Raw genomic sequence first — 15,184 nt, 5'->3', positions numbered from 1 at the left:
GATACAAGCACCCTCTTCAATAGATTTCTGTAGGTTCTTTATTATGTGAAAACCCATTGATTTCCAAAGGGACAATAAATATACAATCTTTGGTTAATTACATTTTCTTGGCCTTCTGGGAAAACTATGAGCAGCGTCTGATCAGTGTTAAAAGGTCAAACCCTGTACCCATTACTTGGATCTTTTCTCCAGGGCATAATTGGGGATCCTATTTCCTAGATGACTCCACATAAGATGTCAGAAAGCAAAACAAATAACCATTTTACCCTTGTAAGCCAACCGCAGGATGCGATAGCAAGGACAGGACCAGCTGCGGCTGATGAATCATGTTTCTCAATATAATCCTGTCAAAAAGGTTTTGCAGCATTGCAGTGGCTTGGTGGCTGAAGAAACAAAACATGGTTATTTATGATGGTAAAGCTGGGCTCGATGTTGCTCCATCTCCCTTCCTATTCTAACAGCTGGGAAAAGAAAATGGGACAAGAAGAAAAGCCGAATCCCGAATAAAGCGGTTGGTGGGAGCTGGGACATTTCAGAGCCAGAGCACAGAGCTGTTTGTGAAAATCTGCCCCATTGCTCTTGTCTTTAGCTACAAAACAAATTAAAAAGACATAATGCATCATGTACCATGCTTTCACCAGATTAAATAAGTGCAAAATAAAACATTTGTCAGCTGCTCACCCAATAGGATATAAGAAGAGATGAGCAAAGGTTTGAAAAGTTTGGATCGGCAAATGTGTTGGATGTGATCACCAAAACCCCTAAAACTGATGTATAACACTGTTTAAGAGCCGAAAAGGCCTGGTATAAAACTCTGAGAGTGTAGATTAGTTAGTAAGTTTGTCAGTCACTGACTAATCCACAAGGCTTTTATGGTTCTTAAACAGTGATATACACCAGCGTTCAGGACGAGAGTTGAGCCAACCGAACGAATAGATTGCTGATTCGGGTTGAACTGTGCTACAAGCTCAGTTTAGATTAATGCTAAACTGAATTTTTAGCTCCCCCCTAGATATAAGATTTTGCATGTAACCTTCTTAGAAATAAAATGCAAGAGTGGAACTACTGTTCTATCAATTATAGCTAAAGAGCCTGGGTTTTGGGGACATTGCCCAGGGCAGTATTGATGGTCAGGGGGCCCAGGCAGAAATCTGCCAAAGAAGGGCCCTGCCACAACTACCCATTTGTCATTATCATTTGGTGTAGACCTATGGTAGTTAAGCCAGACCTAAGCTACTCCCTGTAGTTTCCTATCTTGTATGTGTAGAGGAGAAGTTGACTGAACCTGCAGATGGAAATTGGTACACTTTGTAACTAGAGCAGAAAGAATGAGAAGGTTTGGGCTGCTTAAGCTGGTTGTCTGGAAAGAAATTGCACTAGCAACATGTTGCAGCTGTTCAGAGGTTCCCACCTTGCTTTCAGGCCAGACCAGGGTTTAGCAGTATTCCTACCTCTCCTGGAGCTGAGGGTTGTGGTGGTTGCAAGAGTAATGTCAGTCCTCACCTGGTGCTGAGTAGCTCGGCTCCTATTTAAGCAGTGCTAGTATTGACCCCTGTGCTGGTCAATGCTTCAGTTGCCGCTGGACAGCTGCTGAGGAACACATCCTGGCTGAAGCTCCTCCGTGCTAGCTAAGTTCCTATGTATGCTTTCTCTGGTTTTCTGTTTCCCTTTCTTTTGTCCTAGGGCTCCCTGATAGGGACTTGTCAGTGGCCCAGGCACGCGTGCGAGTCCGCACCTGTCGGAGCGATCGGCCCGCCGAGTAGGCAGGGCCCCCTCCTGGGTTAGGGGTTTATAGGGAGAGGATTTCCCGTAGTTTTATGTTTCCTTTGCACAGTTGTGCCTTTTCATTTGTTTTGGATATTGCATGTCCGGTTGGACGCAACACAACATCTGTCTAATATACCTATGTCTAAACTTGTATATATTTTTTCTGCCATCTTCTCCCAAAGCCTATGACCCATGTTAGAGTGTCTGGTGTATCCTAACAGAGTCCCTGCCATGCATAAAGTAGGTTCCATTCACCTATAAAGTCATTGGCCCCTGATTGATTGGGCCCCTTTTTGTTGACAGAAGCCTCGGTTCTGGTACACTGGATTCACACAGAGCCCTTGGTGTCTCCATATAAATCTTGACCTATTGGAGACCTTGGATTGTGTCCCTCCATTTTTGTAACCTTTGACCTTTGGTAATAACCCTCTCACATTGACTGAATAGGCCAAAACATGCTGGAAGATGGCATCTGACTGCCACTGATTCTGACAACAGGATATAGTATACTCTAGATTACTTCCATTTTTAAGATACATGAACACCTTCCTGTAAATAGAACATAACTGTACATCCATTTTATTAGTGTGTTCCCGCAAATAGACATACAGTTACGCCTAGTGGATGGCAGTGGGTGGTTACATACCTTTGCAACAGCTTGAATCATACATAACTTAGATCCCAGCATTTTAAACCACCTACATTCCACAGTCAATAGCGACCGCAGTTTAGACAGAGGAAAAGGAGGGAGGCCAATTCAAAAATTTGCTACATGGTCTCTTCGAATTACACTGCTGCTTAGGAACATGAGCCTGGTTCAGGAACTTGAGGACTGAAGTTGGGAAACACTGTTATAGAAGGCTAGGTATAGCAGCATTATTAGTACAGATGAGCGAACACAAAAATGCTCGGGTGCTCGGTACTCAAGTCGAACTTTTCGTAATGCTCGAGAGCTCGTTTCGAGTAATGAACCCCATTGAAGTCAATGGAGAACTCGAGCATTTTTTAAGCTGACCAATGCTCCGGATGTGGGAGGTTGTGTGAAACACCTGAAAACATCAGAAAGTAATGGAAACACCACAGAAATGAATAGGGAACGGCAGGGGCAGCATGCATGGGTGCATCTGAGGCTCCCAGGTCCCACTATTAAGCCAAATTGGGAGCAAGAGCCTGGCGGTCACCCCCCTAAAAATTTACTTGCGACAGACTATAAGCAGCAAGGTACACGCTCTGGCACATCTTAGCTAAGCACCACACTAGGTGCAACCAAGGACAATCACCACCTGAGGGTGACACCACTGCCTCTTCTCTTGTGTTACATGCTGGCATTGCTGTCAAATCCCCCCAGGACGCTGGCCTAAATCAATCAGGCTGTTTACTACTCAGGGCATTATACATCAGCGGACATCCAAAAACAGGCAGTGTACAATGCGTTGTCCTGTTATACAGCCGGGATGCTTGCAAATGCCATGTGCGCACTACTGGTCCCAGGCAGTCAAACCGCTGATGCACACAATGAGAGGAGTAGTAGTCCTAGAAAGAACTGTTGGGTTACAATAATTCGAATCCCATGCCACCTCTGTCACAAATTTGTCAAGGGCCAAAAACGTGGGCATAAAGCAGATGCTAGTACTTCTAACCATCAGCACAATTTAACAACCCATTCTTAAACAAAAGATTGCCTTGAAGCTGCAGGTGTTGCAAAAGTTGCCACCACAGGTATGCAGTGAACCTGTGAAAGTCTCATTAAATCAGTTACGGTAACTTTGATCGCTACAAGAACAGCATGAACCATGTAGAAATTGGAGTCGGCAAAGCAGGACAATTCATTCTAGGTGAAGCCCAGAAAAATTTGTGTACCAACAGTACAGGTGTACCCCAGAAAAATGTTTTTACCCAGAGTGCAGGTGAAACCCAGAAACATTTTTTAAAGATAGAGCTCGTAGTTGCTTAATTTGCTAACAGAGCCTGGAGGCAGCCCTCTGAAAACAAATAGTTTTAACATAACCCTTTGGCCCTCTGAAAAATTGGCTGTTCAGCATGATGACATGCTGGTTTAGGAGGAGGAGGAAGATCGGAGATCAAGCTACTTCTCCCCTTTTTTGGGGAGATAGAGGGTGCATGGTTCTCCTGTTTCTTAAGGTTATAAAGTGTAGACCAGGCAGCATCAGATGTAATTTTAAATGATTTTCAAATCTTTATTCCTCCATGAACAGAAACCCAGTGACGTTTCGGCCACTGCTTTGGCCTTTCTCAAGCTTGAGAGGCAGTTACGCTTATCTGTGATAATCCCCCAAGCAGCACTAAACACCCTCTCTGATAAGACGCTAGCGGCAGGGAAGGCCAGCACCTCCATGGCGAACAGCGCAAGTTCATGCCACGTGTCCAGCTTTGACACCCACTAGTTGTATGGAGCAGAAGGATCATGGAGGACATTGGTATGGTCGGCTATGTACTCCCTCACCATCTTTTTACAGTGTTCCCTCCGACTCAGCCTAGACTGTGGAGTGGTGACACAGTCTGGCTGGGGAGCCAAAAAAAAAAGGCAAAGGCCTTGGGGAGTGTTCCCCTGCCTGAGTTGGACATGCTGCCTGATAGCCGTGCCTCCCCTGCTAGTTGGCCCACTGAACTACGTCCTCCACCGCTAGCATTGTCAAATGGGAACTTTAGCATCAGCTTTTCCACCAGGGCCTTGTGGTATTGCATCACTCTCGTACTCCTTTCCTCTTTAGGAATGAGAGTGGACAGGTTCTCCTTATACCGTGGGTCGAGAAGGGTGAACACCCAGTAATTCGTGTTGGCCAGAATGCGTCTAACGCGAGGGTCACAGGAAAGGCAGCTTAACATGAAGTCAGCCATGTGTGCCAGAGTCCCAGTATGCAACACATTGCTGTCCTCACTAGGAGGATGACTTTCATGATCCTCCTTCTCCTCTTCTTCAGCCCATACACGCTGAAGAGATGTGAGGGAAGTAGCATGGGTACCCTCTGCAGTGTGGGAAGCAGTCTCTTCCCCCTTCTCCTCCTCCTCCAATATGCACTGAGAAACAGGCGTGAGGGTGGTCAGGCTATCAAGCGACATATTGTCATCCCCCATCTCCTATTCTAACCGCAAAGTGTCGACCTTTATGCTTAGCAGCGAACTTCTCAGCAGGCAAAGCAGCGGGATGGTTACGCTGATAATGGCCACATCGTCGCTCACCATTTGTGTAGACTCCTCAAAGTTGCCTAGAACCTGACAGATGTCTGCCATCCATGCCCTCTGCTCTGTGAAGAACTACGGAGGCTGACTACCACTCCGACGGCCATGTTGTAGCTGGTATTAAACAATGGCTCTACGCTGCTCGTAAACCCTGGCCAACATGTGCAAAGTTGACTTACAGCGCGTGGGCATGTCACACAGCAGTCTGTGCACTGTCAGCTGAAAGCAATGTTGCAGTGTCCTGCCAGGTGGCAGAATCTGTGGTGGACTTTCTGAAATGTGTGCACACGCGACGCACCTTGCTGAGCAGGTCAGACTAATGGGAGTAGTTTTTCAGAAAGCGCTGAAACACCAGATTGAACATGTGGGCCAGGCATGGCACGTATGTTAGTCTGCCAAGCTGCAGAGCCGCCACCAGGTTACACCCATGGTTACACACGACCATGTCTGGTTGGAGGTTCAGCGGCGAAAGCCACAGATCTGTCTGCTCCGTCAAACCCTGTAACAGCTCTTGGGTGGTGTGCCTCTTGTCACCTAAGCTCAGGAGTTTCAGCACGATCTGCTGACACTTTTCCACAGCAGTGCTGCAGCGCCTCGATCTACCGACTGCAGGCGACGTGCTCACACATGGTAATTGAGAGGTGGAGGTGGTGAAGGAGGAGGGGGGGGTGCTTGGAGGAGGTGGCATAATACGCCGGAAAAACCATCACCGAGGTAGGACCCGCAATCCTCGGTGTGGGGATCACGTGAGCGGACCCAGGGTCAGACTCAGTCTCAGCCTCCACCAAGTTCACCCAATGTGCCATCAGAGAGATGTAGTGTCCCTGCCCGCCAGCACTTGTCCACGAGTCGGTGGTTAAGTGGATCTTCCCAGTAAGCGCGTTGGAGAGGGCACGATTTATGTCCATGAGACATGCTGCTGTAGGGCGGGGACGGCGCACTTGGAAAAATATTGGCGACTGGGGACTGAGTACCGAGGGACCACCACCGCCATCATGTTGCGGAAAGCCTCTGTTTCTCCTAGCCTGTATTGCAGCATCTCCAGGCTGAATAGTTTTGCAATATGCATGTTTAAATATTGTGCATGCGAGTGGCTGGCCGCGTATTTCCACTTTCGTTCCAATGCTTGGGTTAGCAACAGCTGAACGCTGCGCTGGGACACATTGGTGGAGGCAGTGGAGGACCATGGAGGTAAGGGTGTGGGTGCAGGACAGGAGACAGTCGTGCCTGCCTCCTGGGAGGGGGATTGCTTCTCTGTGCCAGGTTGTGACACTGGGGAAGAGTCAGTGGTCTGACCCACAGGTGGTTAATGGCCTTCATTCCACCTCATAGGGTGCTTAGCCATCATGTGCCTGCACATGCTGGTGGTGGTGAGGCTGGTAGTGGTGGCTGCCCTGCTGACCTTGTCTTGGCACAGGTTTCACACCACTGTTCGTCGGTCGTCCGCACTATCAATAAACAACCTCCAGACCTTCGAACACCTAGCTCTCTGCACGGAGGCTTGCCAAGAGGTGTTGCTGTGGGGAACAGTTGGTGGATTATTTGCTCTGGCCCTGCCAATCCCCCTGGCCACCCCACTTCCTCTTTCAAGCTGTTCTGCTGCTGCACTTGCCTCCCCCTCTGAAGCCCTGTCTTTAGTAGTCTTAGCAACCCAGGTGGGGTCAGTCCGCTCATCATCCACCAGCTCTTCCTCTGAATCCTCTGTGCGCTCCTCCCTCAGACTTACTGCCCTAAGAACAACCTCACTGACAGACAACTGTGTTTCATCCTCAAATAGCTCTTGAGACAGTAATTGGAAGTCCCCACCCTCATCACCCTGAGTCTGTGAAAGTTCCAAATTTTGGGCATTGGTCACAACAAGCTCCTCACGTGGCTGTGGAACCTGAGAAGAGTTCTTGGGTGTTTGCCTGTTCATAATCTCTCCTTTTTCTGGAGTGACCAGGCTGGGAGGAAGGAGTATCAGCCTGAGGATTTAGAGGTGCAGTGCCTCAGCTGGCATGAGTGGACTGCGTGGAAGACAGGGTGTTGGATAAAGTACTGGAGGCGTTATCTGCTACCCACGCACTGTTGTGATTTTAATAATGGTCTACCACGCGGACCTGCAAAATGTGAGATGAAGCTGGGGAGGGGGGATACGTGGCGCTCTACTAATCCCTCAGCAGCAGGCACTGTTTCACCCCACCCAGGACCTTGGCCTCTGCCCACAACCTCATTTAGACAGCCACGTCCACGGCCTTGACCCTTACCCCTAGTCTTCACCATGCTGGATAAAGGACTTGGACTAAATGCTACGCAACATGCAAGTTATGTTGCGTATGCTTATAGGCCAAAATAGGCAGAATAATCAGTGTATACTATTGTTAGATAGCGCAAATTCACAGCCATCCAGAGACTGGTATATACTGTACACTCTGAACAGGGCCAGAAAAATGTAAAAGTCTATATATTGCTGTTAGATAGCGCCAATTTAAACCCCAACAGAGACTGGTATATACTGTACGCCCTCAACAGGCCCAGAAAAATTTAAAAGTGTATACTGCTGTTGAATAGCGCCAATTTACAGAACCCCAGAGACTGGTACATACCGTATGCTCTCAACAGGCCCAGAAAAATGTAAAAGTGTATAGTGCTGTTGAATAGCACCAATTCACAGAACCCCAGAGACTGGTATATAGTGTGCTAGAAAAAAAATCTGTGCGCACTACTGGTCCCAGCCAGCCAAAATGCTGATGCACACAATGAGAAGACTAGTAGTCCTAAAAAGGACTGTTGGGTTCGGGTAGTCAGGGTCCCTGCCTAACCGCAACCTAATCCCTACACTAACACTTTCCCTGCCTAGCACTGCTAGCAGCAGTTCTATCCCTACTCTCATGCAGCATACGTCTGCGGCGAGCCGTGGGCGGCAACAGCTTTAATACTCGGCGGTCACCTGATCAGGCTAGCCACTCACTGCTGTAGATGTGCAGAGGGTTGGCACGTCACAGCAGGAAGTGGTAAAGCCTTCCCTGCATGTTTAGTGGCTAAAAATGGCTCTAAACATGCAGGGGGGGGGGGGGGTGTGGACATTACAGTTTCTCGAGCACCATCGAGTATGCTACTACTCGAACGAGCATCAAGCTCGAACGAGTATGCTCGCTAATCTCTAATTATTAGATATTTTGTAGATGTAATCCTAAATTGGTCCTAATTCCTATGTATGCCATAAATGTAAAATATATACTTTATATACTTTATAGCTATATACAGCACTGTATATCATCCTCTAATACTATATATCAATTAGCTTTCTAAAGACAAACCCTTTTAACAAATTCAGACCCTACATCATCTTATCCACTAAATAGTCCCAGTTCTCTGTTCATGCTGTTTCCAGCCTCACATAAGGCTTATCTTCTGGAGAACAGCTTGATTGATTGTCACTTCTCATACAGGATTAAAATAACTTCAGCTCGGTTTAATAGTAACATAAAATCAACAGGGAAAAATACACAAGACCCTTATTATATGGGTAACATTGTTAGGTCGTGCATCTAGATAAAGAAATATTAAAGCTGTAAACACTAGAGTACGTGACCCATTTCTCTCAGGACACATTCATTTTTCTTTACTGTATATCCCTAATGAATAAAAGAGAAAATGAACCACTTAATATAATATAAACTACAGCAAATAACCAAAAATTAAATGACTCCTCTGGGTGTTTAACCTTTTTTGAAAATGTTCTACTGAAGACTGGAAACTATTGTATGTTCCCATGGCAGCCAGATGGGGTCACTTACTTTTTTGGTCCCGATTTTTCAGATTATTTTTTTATTGATTGTTTCTTTGTGGTTTGGCCACAAGGCACCTCTCTCCACTTCAGATAACTTTAGGTGGTAAATACCATGTCAATAGTTTTGTTGCTCCACAGCACTTACTGATTACACCCTTGGGGTTGGAGCAGCCAAAGGCAAAACTGCACGCCAGGTGAAATATAATCGAACCAAGATCAAAACAGGCAATCTTCAGAAAAAAAAAAGTATCCTGGTAGCATGTGCAAGTGCAAACATTTTTCAAACCCCAGCAGGAATTCACTTTATTGGTTCCACAAAGTTATCCAGAAAACAGCAGCAATGTTTCGACTCTATCAAACTTTGTTAAGCTACTGATGTGAATACAGCAAGTGTAATATATACCACAGAAAACAACTATCAGCAATCACCTCCACCAATAAAAACAGGCTTCCAATTACATATCAATTACTTACTGATGTGTTCAGCCCCAATCAGATCCATCATTCAATAAGTCGGTTAAAATTTAGAGTCATTGACCATATGCCAAGGAATATTAGAGGAGGGGATAGAGTAAAGATGCTTAAGCGTAAGGAACTACAATGGATCTATAATCTAGAAACACTATCCCTGAATGGATTGAATTTAGAGTACAATACTTCTCTGTTTCTTTAAATTGCTGCATCTGAATCCTTCATTTTTTAAGAAGGTTTTAAAAACGTGTTTGTAATTTTATTATTTGCTTCTTTCCCTAGGGTGGTCTGAGAGGTGGAAATCGGACGCCAAAGGCATCCAGTGTCTGTTTCCTTTGTTTAGCGAAAGAATTGAATTTATTAAGTCATCCAGCAGAATGAGACAATGTCAGATGGGAAGATAGCAAGTTGCATTCCAGATAATTAATTTTCTTTGAAAAAACATAAAAGTATATATAAAACTCAATATTCCCCAGAGACGATGAGTCCCAGCTTTGTTGTATATGAATCGATAAGCATAACTTCATCTTCTTTTGATTTGATGTATGTCCAAATAAAAAAAAAAAACCTTTGGTGGTTAATTTGCAAATCAAACTGTTTTTCCTCCATTTTTATGGTCATGAAATAACCCTGGGTTAAAAATATAAAAAATATTATGATTAATGATATGCGATGAAATATGATATTTCAGTTTGGCCTCCAATTAGGTATAGGTGGACTAGAGCATTATTCGCATAATGTTGTTGAGAATTTTAAGCGGATACGTATGGGTAGACAAGGACAACTGTCTTGGATGTACATAGGATTTTACCTCTATTTTCCTTCCCTTTCCCTTTTCTTTTTCTCTTTTCTTCTGTTTTTCTTCTGTTTCTCCACCGCCCCTTTTTTTCTCTTCTCCTCTTTCCCCTTCTATCCTTCCTCACCTTCTTTTTTTCCCACTGATATTCTAGTATTGGTTATTTTCTGTTTTTGCCTTTTCCCTTGATTGTAAACTGTTTAAATTATTTCTCATTACATTATCCAGTTAGGGCTGAAGGGGATATAATAAGTAGCCTGGCACCTAAGGCATGCATAGAGTTGTTATTTGGTCACTATACTGTATGCTCGTATTATTTGAGCACTGTATAGTTGTATTGACTTAGGCATTGTACATTATATTATTTTTCCGATGTATGATAGCAGCTCTGTATAGCTTTGTTATTTAGCAAACTGTATGGTGGTATTTTTTTGGTAAATGTGTGACACTGTTATTTAGGCACCATATTGTATAATATAGTTGTCACGTTAAAGCCAGCACATGGTCAAGTCTTTGCCAGCACATCTTTGTTTCTGTGGATTCTTTCCTGACTAGTTAGGGTTAAGATCTCCTGTGTTTACTAGTTCAGGTTAATTAGTTCTGCAGCTGTCAGCGAGGTGTGGCTGGTGATTGACAGTTCTGTAAACCAATCAGCTTCTCCCTCTTCGCTATATAATCCAGCTCTTCCAGGTTGGGAGTTGCAGATGATTTTCAGTGTTCCCTGAGCAGTCAGCCAGCTCAGAGCTCCTGTGTGTCTGGCTACTGGGTTCGGGTTTGTTTCCTGTTTGCATCTCTTGTTTGTCTGGTATTCTACTGTTCTTGTCTTTTAGTTAATGTCTGTCTCTGTTTGTTCCTTGGTTTCCAGTTCTCTGGCTCCCCTCGGACCCCCGTCTAGTCTTCGTGGAAGAAAGTGGGGTTTTCCCTTTCAAGACTAGTGCTCTGCTGTGAGGTGGACTCAATCTGAGGGGTTCTGAGTGTCCCGCTCTGTCCATTATCTCACGTTTGTTTGGCCTGCATCTAGCCACCTGTATAGCTAGTTTACACGTCCGTTCTGGCTGCCCTCGTACCAGATTCCTGTTGGCAGTCCAGGAAAAACGTAACAATAGTTATTAGTATGCTGTATGACAGCACACCATATGGAAGGGGCCACCAGTAAAACGCACCACATATAGCATCTATTATTCTCTACAAGTCAACACAAGTAGCAGCAACATTTCTCATTTATGATGCAGTTTTGCATCTTTGATACTGTTGGTTTAACTTCCTAGATTCCATAGTCAATAGGGACCACGGTATCTAGGATTTTAGGCAGAGAGACAATATATAAAAGCAAATACCGCCACCCCATTATCACGTATTACTACCACATAGTGACTGCATAATACCACCATACTGTTACTGAAAAACAAATAACTACCAAGATGAGCAGTACCAATAATACCAATGCATGATAACCAAATAATAATACCACACTATGATCACATATCATAGTGATGGAATAACACCATGCTGTTACTGTAAAAAAACATTATACAAAGACCAATAATAACACTATATGAAGGTCAAATACTACCCCAATACCATGACTATATAATATCACCATATTGTTACTGAAAAAATAATTAAAATGACCAATATTACTCCAATACAGCGGTAGATACCAGCTCTACATAGATGCTCTATAGACCATATAAGTTATTACAGTACTGTTATATCCAGTGATCACAGGTGATGTCTCCTCTAACTGGATTTGTTCACTTTCCCTTTTCCTCTCCATCTAAACCAGATCACCATGATGACCTCTCTCGACCACAACTTGTCCCTGCAGAATCTGACATATAAGCATCTTTGGTTCCTCGTTTTTTTTAGTAATAATGCCCCTTATGCCCCATCATTAAAAAGGTTTTCCTCTATTGCCCATCATTAAAAATTCTAGTCGTCACAAGTAGCAGCAACATTTCTCCTATATGATGCAGCTGTCGCATCTGTCTTTTTTTTAAGATAAATCTGTTCTTTTGCCTTAGTCTTCATTAAAAGTTCTGCATAACGATTTGGTATTTACTGTATATGTTCCAGAAACCTAGATTATGTATTATATATGGTATTCTTAATGCTTACTTGGGATATCTCAGGATTAAACTCAAACCATAAATGTCACAATGATAACATAGATATAGGATGGATAGATTGTTAAATTAAAATGTAGTCTAATCTATCTAAGATACACAGACATTTTACATAAAATATCACAGGTGTATGTATTTCAAGCTCAATTCATCCACTGATTCTTAACACAAAAAAATAATTATAACCAGATTTTGATCCCCACGTTTTAGCTACAAAACCAGGAAAATGCAGCTCTCCTCTGTCCCAAAAGGCACAGACATCAATGACTATAAAAAATAATGCATCAACTTTGTGCTTAATGAAACGGAACATTTGAGGCAGACAATCTGCTCCTCTAGACAGTACATCTGTTTCGACTTTGTTGTCTCGAGTCAATCAGGACAGTATCTAGAAAATGATGTCTTTTAGTAAATATATTCAAAAACATCTCCTGAATACAAGGGCGGCACCACAAGCCTAGTAATAATGATCCATAGCTATACAATACTTTATTTGTTGCTTTTATTAGGGGTGTTCTTAGTTAACTAAAAAAAGGTATATGCTCCCTAATATGTTGACCTGTATTCAATATTGTGAATTTGACATTTAGCAGAGTGTTAGGAAAGTATATATTGTATATGTCCTCATTGCCTGGACCTGGGACAACAATGTGACAGAGCTTCCTTCATTATCATAAAGTGCCCAGATAATATTGCCATGTTGTAACAAATAATGCATCTACAGGGCATCTAAATAATACTTCTATATAAAAAATACTTCTATATGGTGTCCAAATGATAACATTGCACAACGCACAGGTGATAACACCATATATTACCCACATACTACTACAATATAATACCCAAACTGCAGCACCATGGATAATATTACTGACATCATACTTATTAAATGGACCCAATACAACATTATGTGTGGGTCCCTTTCATCCTTAGCACAGAGCGCTAAAATAATAATACCATACAAAGCCAAATAATACCACCTTAGCCCATGCAAACAATACAATACCATGCTACTGTTGCAATACAGTGCCTAAATGGTAGTAGAGTGCCGAAATAATAACATTAATCTATGTACAGTAGATAAACAATACTGCCACAAATTGCCCACTGTGGTCTGAAAATAATGCCATCAATTATATAGTAAATAAAAAATACTGCTATACAGAACACAAATAAGGACCTACTAGGGCCAGGCACAAAATACCTTCCATTATTAAGTTTGCCTTTAAAGATATTAACAAATTCCACATTAAGTAATAAGGCTATGGCGATTCTGCTTCATTATCACGACTAGACATACGTTGTCTGCATCCAGCTCCCTTTTTTCCATCAATCTTTCAATAAGAAGATCCATTTTGGCAGAAGTTTTGGCAGCAAATGCTCGCTGCAGCTGTACATAAAATCTAAGATAATAGATGCTTGTATCTATTTTATCTCCATAATAAGAAACAACAATAAATTTCTGCAAACAGCAAAATATTCACAAAGAAAAAGCAGCCTGGTTCCCCTCCTCACCAGAACATTGAGACTCAAGTAAATAAATCTAATTGGATATTACTCTGGTAAATAGCTATTTATTTTCATTGCACAGAGCCGAACTGATAATGAAGTAGCAGTTTGGATCCAGTCCCCTACCCTGCGGCATTCTGCCTTATGATAATCAATGCCTTCTAAATCATGATGAAGATAAAGAACATTTTAATTAAGTCATTCCTCAAACTTTGTTTCTTCTATGTGAACCTTTATCTTCTATAGCTGACTCTTAATTGCTTGCAGACTTGCACAGAATGCTGACTTAGGTGGGACTCTTAGCTTTTTTTACATCTGTAATGAATTAAGGGTGATTTGCAAAATGCTGAGGTGTTTACAGGGTGATAAGCTGAGAAATATCATGATGAAGCTAAAATTTACAACTCTTGGACAAACTTGCTTTAGTTTCCAAATGGAAAGATAGTTACTCTAAGCTTCATTGAGTTAGTGTTGGCTTTTCATGTTGATCATATAACCAGTTTATCTTCAGTATGTTTCTGCCTTCTGTTGAGTCTTTGGCTTCTCAATGAGTTGTTCATGGGTCTTGTCATTGTCTCCATCGTCTTGTTGCTAATCGTCCTTTTCTTCTTTCTCTATAACCTCTTTGAAGAATATTGACCCAATAAACTAGGTTTTCTCATACTGTATATGAAGGATGAAGCTTTTTCTGTCACATGTTAAAGGGGTTCTCTGGGACTTTAACATTGATTGCTACCTTTCAGGTCCATTTTTTAACAATATGTAAGGGGAGCTTTTGACCTCTGGAACTTGGTACTTCAGCTCATGCTATTCAAGTCAAAGGAATAAGCAGTAGTAGGTGCTTCAGCATTATTTTATAGGGAATATAAATATTAACTAAAACAAACAAGTGTTGGGTTCAGCTTGAGGATCTGCGCTGTACTATAACGTTTGTTTTGGTTTTACAAGCACTCTGATTACCATCACTTTACCCATTTGCATACCATGATTGAAGCAGAGTACAACATACAAGGGAAAGGCAAAGTTGGAATCACCCCTTTGATCTCATGATAAGTATTCCCTGTGAGGCAATTTACGCCCTTACCTCATACAGGTAGACAGCCAAGGCTCTATTGAAGATCCCTACAGCTGTCTGTTTAAAATGCCTGCATACCTATATACACTAGGGTGATGACTTTATACAACCTTGTTTCCCTGTATCATAATTTGATGAGCTTTCATTAAGGATCAGGTAAAATCTTATTTTCAAGATGATTTGATAAAAAAACCTCACGCACAAAATGATTTGAAAATTTTATTTATCGGCTTTTTTGCCCATTTTTTGAAGTCCCTGTAAACGGATACAAAATTAAGCACAAACTTTAGAGTCACATTATACAACATTATATAGGGTCATCAAACACAAAAGGAAGTCAATTATTCACAATAATGTCATTGCACAGGATGAATCTTAGTGGGAGATTGTCCTTGTTGTGGCAGGATTCGTGCAAGTCTTGCATAACTTTGATCGCAAGCTCACAGCACTGGTTGCTTCGGGGAATG

At 42.6% G+C, this 15,184-nt stretch overlaps 1 long non-coding RNA gene across 1 annotated transcript in view; it reads right to left on the bottom strand.

Annotated features, from left to right (window-relative positions):
- LOC136631441 (uncharacterized) overlaps positions 1 to 15,184 on the bottom strand; it is a 149,175-nt gene that overhangs the window by 19,061 nt on the left and 114,930 nt on the right. The window lies entirely within an intron of this gene.

Source organism: Eleutherodactylus coqui, chromosome 6, assembly GCF_035609145.1.
Source record: "Eleutherodactylus coqui strain aEleCoq1 chromosome 6, aEleCoq1.hap1, whole genome shotgun sequence".
Classification (NCBI taxonomy): Eukaryota; Metazoa; Chordata; class Amphibia; order Anura; family Eleutherodactylidae; genus Eleutherodactylus; species Eleutherodactylus coqui.
This window is presented reverse-complemented; position numbering and strand designations above follow the sequence as displayed.